Consider the following 6,000-nt stretch of genomic DNA (forward strand, 5'->3'; position numbering starts at 1 on the left):
TCCTGGAGCAGACTATATCTCATGATGGTATGGACGGGAAGGGTATTCCAGGCAGGGAGCCAGGATACATGGGCTCAGGCCAGGAACCACACCTGCAGGAACTGCTTAATGGTTTGTTAGTGCCAAGGGCCATCTATCAGAAAGGGGCCTTGAAGCAGAAATCAAGAGGCACTTCCTACTAACCATGGCGCGTGAGCCACATTTAGGGGCCCACATAAGACTTTTAAGAAAGATCTCTGCCTGCAGGAACCCACAAGAAAGAGATACATGTTGCTAGTTAGAAGAATTAATGCCAGTGGTTTACTAAGTGAATTGGTCTTAAAAATGCCCAGCCACGAGTCTGCTGTGGCTCCTGCTGCATGGGCTAGGGAAGTCAGACACAGGAAGCCTGGTCTTGGTGGAAGGCAGAACCAGTTCTAGACCCACTCAGAGTCATCTCAGGATGGGCAAAGTCCATTGTCAGTCCTTCCTCTCAGTATTTACTCAGACTGTCACTTCTCAAGGGCCTGTTCGTGCCGCTGCCTCCTCCATTATGTCCTTTTTTCAAGAACTCTGGCCAGCTGATGGTTAGTGCCGTCTGCACATCCTGGTGACATGCCCTGGCTGTCATTGTTTGTTTCATGAGATGAGAGGCTCAGAACCAGAGACAGACCCAACATCTCCATGAGCCACAGAAGGTCACTTCAGTCTTGGAAATGGTCAGGACAGGACAGCCCAGCATGCCTTTTTCACTACTGGGCTCTGGCATTCCCAAGCTCTCTTGTCTGGCCATTCATCTTTTTAGCAAATGCCAACTGCCAGACCCTGGACCAGCACTAGGAAATAGATAGTGGTTTTCCACCTGAATCAACAGAAGGTGCTACAAGACCAAGGAAAGTGCCAGGAGAGGTATGTGGTTCTGGGACTAGAAAACCAAACAGCAGCTGTCTTCCCTGGAACATCCAATTCCACCCACTCCTCTCACCTTCTTCAGGGCCTATGAGCAGGAGCTCCCCACTGAGTGTCCTGGCCTCCTGCACCTGTGCCCACTCTCCTCTGTCCCCATGCTGGACTGTGCAACCAGTGTTGGGAGATTGTTGGCAACGGTTGTTGTTTTCCCTATGTGACATTCTTTTACTCATGTCTATTTTATTTTGTATCTTTAGTTACTTGTACTTGGGGATTTTATTTTTGTTTTCTGTTTTGTTTTTGTTTTTTCCTCCTTTGAGGTAGTTCTTTGCAACATCTTACCATAGAGTTAGCTTTTTTTTTTATTGATAATTTTTTACTTGCTTATTCGGGGCCTGTTGGGTTTTCATTTCTATCAATGGCATATTGATAATAAAATTACCCATACAAACTTAAAAAACCAAGTTCCACATACCCTTTGATCTCTTATCCTGCCTACTTTTCATCATACTTTTTGTTTATGTGATTCCAAAAGGACAAAGAAATCTATAGCAACACTTAAAGTTATATTTAAACCTTTGTATCTTGTGTTTTGCACTTGCAGGTAAATCAGTTTTCAACATGTCATGAAGATACTTTAAAATTGAACTATTATGTCACATTTTGGGTTTTTTGTTTTGTTTTGTTTTTCAAGACAGGGTTTCTCTGTGTAGAGCTGGCTGTCCTGGAACTTGCTCTGTAGACCAGGCTGGCCTTGAACTCAGAGATCCACCTAAACCTCTGTCCCCAGAGTGCTGGGACTAAAGGCATGCACCACCACCACTCAGCCTTTTATGTCATTTAAAAAGAGATTTCAATAGAATTGTGAGAGAGGAAAATATAGTTCCTATCCAAATCCATTTTTAAGATGAATATGCTTTTGATGTTCAGAAATATTTTTCTTCTATAGTCTATATATTCATTTCACTTTACTCAGAACTTTATCCTAATTTAATTTTAATTTATGCTTTAGAATCTAGCACATAAAGATGTCTGCAAAAAGTTAATTATAAGAAATATTGAACACACTTGTACATAACTTGTTTAGGTCAAAGATAAAACTAAAAGCAAATTTGGAACATGTTAATGTGAAGAAAATACAAACAAAACAGCACTTGAGGAAATTTGGAACTCAGAAATGCTCCATTAGAAGAGAGAAGTAAAATCAGTGGTCACCACAGAAACCAGACAGATGTGAGCAATAAAGCAAGAAGAAAGTCCTACCAATGAAAGCAGAAGTCAGTGAAAAAAAAATGTGCAAGCAATGAAGTTAAATCAGAAACTGTCTTTGGAGAGTCACGAGGTTGGCAAATCTCTAGCAAGTGCTCAAGGAAAACCTCAAGTATGTGAGAACAGCGGAAGAGGGGGCATCACAACAAACCCTACAGTCACAAGGCAGAAAGTGAGGCTATAGTTTTAGCAACTTTATGTCCCTTTATGTCAGAAATGACCACTTAGATGGAATGAATGGTTTCTGTGAAATGATTATTAAAATGGACAAATGAAGACCCAAATACTCTGTATATATTAAAGAAATTGAATTTGAGATTAATCTTGCCACAAAGAAAATTCCAGTTCTCTACCTTTAGTCTGCTTTCCCTCTAAAGATCTGGAGTGCAGATCTGTCATTGTCATTCCCTTACCAATCCAATGGCTTACCCCACAGCAGAGTATTAGGATCATTTGTGGTCCAGCTGGTGCCTACAACTTTCTACGGTTCTTGCTAATCATCACCTTCTCCTACCCTGAGCCACACTGATTACCTGAGTAATCAGTAGCAGTACTCAGTACCCCCACCAGGGGGCACTTGAGGATGTGTGGGAGTATGAGTTGTCACTTGAAATCAAGAAATGTCACTAGCATTTAGTAGTCCAGGCCCCCAGTGTCAAACATCCAGCAATGCCAGGGACAGGCCCCACAGTGAAAAATGTGGGAATGGCCAGTAGAGCCATGAAAACTTCGCGCAACTGAACTTTGTCCCAGTTTTAACTCTAGAACTTAGACATGCCATTAACTTTGCATAGAGCCATCTCTTGCCTGGCTGGCTGACTCCACTTTGGGACTTCACTTGGGAACCTTCCTCAACAAATGTCCAACAAATTTATAATTATACTACATTTGTCTTCCCTTCCCCATTTCTTAAAAGATAGAAGTCAAGCTCAGTTTTAGAAGCAGTCTTTTAAGTTGAATATTCTGAGACAGTAGAGGGGAGGAGATACTAATATTTACTCAGTCACCATGGTGACCCTCCTAGCCCCACCCCCACACCCTGTCTTGTCTTCCTGAATGTTGTGGTGTCTCCTGAGCTGCAGTGCACACCGGAACTGATGGTACAGATCTTCAGTGCCCCTTTTCCCTCCCCACTCACCTCTGCCCCGAGTTCCAGTGTCCACAGGGCTCTTGGTCCCTGTTGGCCCCACCCTCCCAGCACAGACCCACACTTGAGAAAGGACCTTCCATCTCATTTTTCAGAACTCAGGACAGAGATGAGCTTCACTGGCGTTTGGGGATTGCTTTAAAATGTTCACATTGGTAATTATGGGTTGTGGTATTATTGAAATCTGAAAAACTCAAGGAAGAAGTCTCCCTGGATTGTTGTCATTGATTCTTTGCTGCCTTAAGTGTGGCTGAGTCTAAAGACTTGTCAGTCAAGAGGGAGGATTAGCCTCACCCATATGAAGGGAAAATTAGGAAGGGAAAGAAAAAAAAAATCCTTGTCTGAACTTGAAAATGAAAATGCTGATGTGGTTTTTATTCCAGAAACATATCTTACTGATTAAGAGCAAGGAGCGCTACTGGCTCGTGGGTGGGCCAGCTGTAGCTGGCTCCTTGTTCCACCGGGCCAGGCTCACTGCCACAGAATGTCAGAGGCAGGAGGCCCATGTAGTCTGTGCAGGTGGGCATGGTTGTATGCACACAAGGAGCTAAAGGCAGGCAGGTTCCTGCTGTCCACTTGTTCACCTCTAGGTAGCCATCATCAGGAGAAGCGACAGAGCCTGATCACACAGGGGCTGGACTTGCCCACTTACCCACTGCATGGCCGTGGCCAGAGATGGGTTCTTTTCATCTTCTTGTCTACGAAGCAGAGGCAATTGCACCTATCATTGAAGTGTTGCCTGCACAACTTATGACGTGTTAACACAAACTAGATATTCCCTGGATGGTCACCCCAGCAGCCAAGATGGCAGTTCCCAGTGATGCTTCCCCCATGCCAGTGCTCAGTCACCTCTTGAAACAGCTTTTCTCCCTCTGGGCACTCCTCTATGGTTGAAGCTGCAGGAGTGGACTGAGCTCTGGTGAGCCTTAGTTTCCATAACTGTAAAATGGGCCTGACACTCTGCACATCGACCACACAGGGCTTGTGGCTTGGCATGACTGCAGAGGCCGCTGCCAGGCAGGCAATCTTCGCCAAGAGCCAGATTCCTCCAGGCCCGGCCCAGCTGGCGTTCTCTCCAGTTTCATTGCGTTGGGCTGCAGGGCGATGCAGCCATTGATAATGGTGTAATTGGGGTGACTTGGGTATTTTCCTAGGTGCTGCTCCTGATGACTCATGCTTGGTAAGTCCACATTCCACTGCCATCAAGCACAGAAGACGGTTAAATAACCTAGTCAGGTATTCAGGTTTCACAACTCTAGTGTCTGAATGTGAGGTCCTTGAGTTACCCAGAGACTCCACACCTCAGTTGTTTACGTGGAGCTTTTGTTCCCAGAGCCCTACACAGATGGGGTTTTCTGTGAGGCATTTAGCTGGCACTGGGAGGGCTTCCAGCTGCGGTCTCTTCCCAGCCATTAATAACCTGCAAATGATAAACCTATTCAGTGGCCAGGCTGGACCTCCAGTGCCTGCCTTTCCCTGCCTCCCCTCTCAGTCTTGCCATTTGCTTCCCTTGCTCTTCTGAACTTCCTGTTCCCTACCCCCACCTCCCACCCGCATCCCCCCTCCCGGCACCTCTGTGTCCCTCTCCAGAGGCCTCTGTCTTTGTGTCCTCTTTTCTCCCTGGCTTGTGCTCCAGGCACACCCACCTCCTACTCTCCACAGGCCAGACCAGCTCAACAGTGGAATGAGGTAGGGACTAGGGTGGGTCCTAGAGAAGCCTGCCCCAACCACTGCCTAAGTCAGGGTGCACTGAGTCCTCTATTCGTCTTTCAAGGTCTGAGCTCCAGGGAGCTTATGGCTGCATGGGTCAGGAACTTCACTTTGGTCTGACTGAGGTAGACAGGCACACAGTATCAGTAGAGCAAGACAGAAAGCAGGCCCAGGACAGGGATAGCTGGGCTTGCCCACAGGAGGACCCCTCACTCTAAGTTTCTGTTCTCATGTGCAGGGTGGTCCTGGGCCTGAATCCCAGCCTGGCCAGAGGTGGTCACTGCTGGCCCAGTGTGAGCCAGACCTAACTTGACAAGCAAGGTCCCAGCTCTCTGGGAGGGACAAATGAAAGAACACTGGCTGCAATGGGCTCTAAAGGAAGGGGATGCTAGCGGAGTGGGGGAGCCAGACCCTGTGCTGCAGCCTGCAGTGGAGGGTGGAGTGGACCCACTCCTAGTTGTGTGGCTTGGGCAGGCGCTTCCTCTGCAGTGGCGATGCTGCAGTCCTGCATGGCCTGCACCTACTCTAAACTAGGAAGACAGAAACTAGAGGCCTTCAGAGCAAGCCCTAGATCAGGCAGGTTGGCAGCCTGTAGGCTCCCAGCTAGAGAAGCAGTGTGGTCAGAGGTGATCCTGCACTGCCCTCTGGGGGATGGCCTGGAGGGAGGAGGAGGCAGCAGCCACCTGCTTCCCACACAACCTGCCTACTTTCTGGCTGCTGCCACCTTGGAGGCTTTCTCCCCCTAGGTAGCCCCTGGCTACCTCCACTCCTGGCACCACTACCACCACCACCACCAGCAGCAGTAGCAGCCCAGCTAAGGGCGAGAGAATAAGCTCCCCTGCTTGTTCCAGGGCTTGCCTGCCTGCACTTTTAACCTCTACATCCTAGGGCTAAGAGGCAGAGCCACTATTGTCATCAAATGGAGATAGCTAAGGCAGAGAGACCCTTGCTGTGCCACCTCTGCCAGAGATGCAGTGTGAACATGC

Source organism: Myodes glareolus, chromosome 19 (genome assembly GCF_982192425.1).
Source record: "Myodes glareolus chromosome 19, mMyoGla1.1, whole genome shotgun sequence".
Taxonomy (NCBI): domain Eukaryota; kingdom Metazoa; phylum Chordata; class Mammalia; order Rodentia; family Cricetidae; genus Myodes; species Myodes glareolus.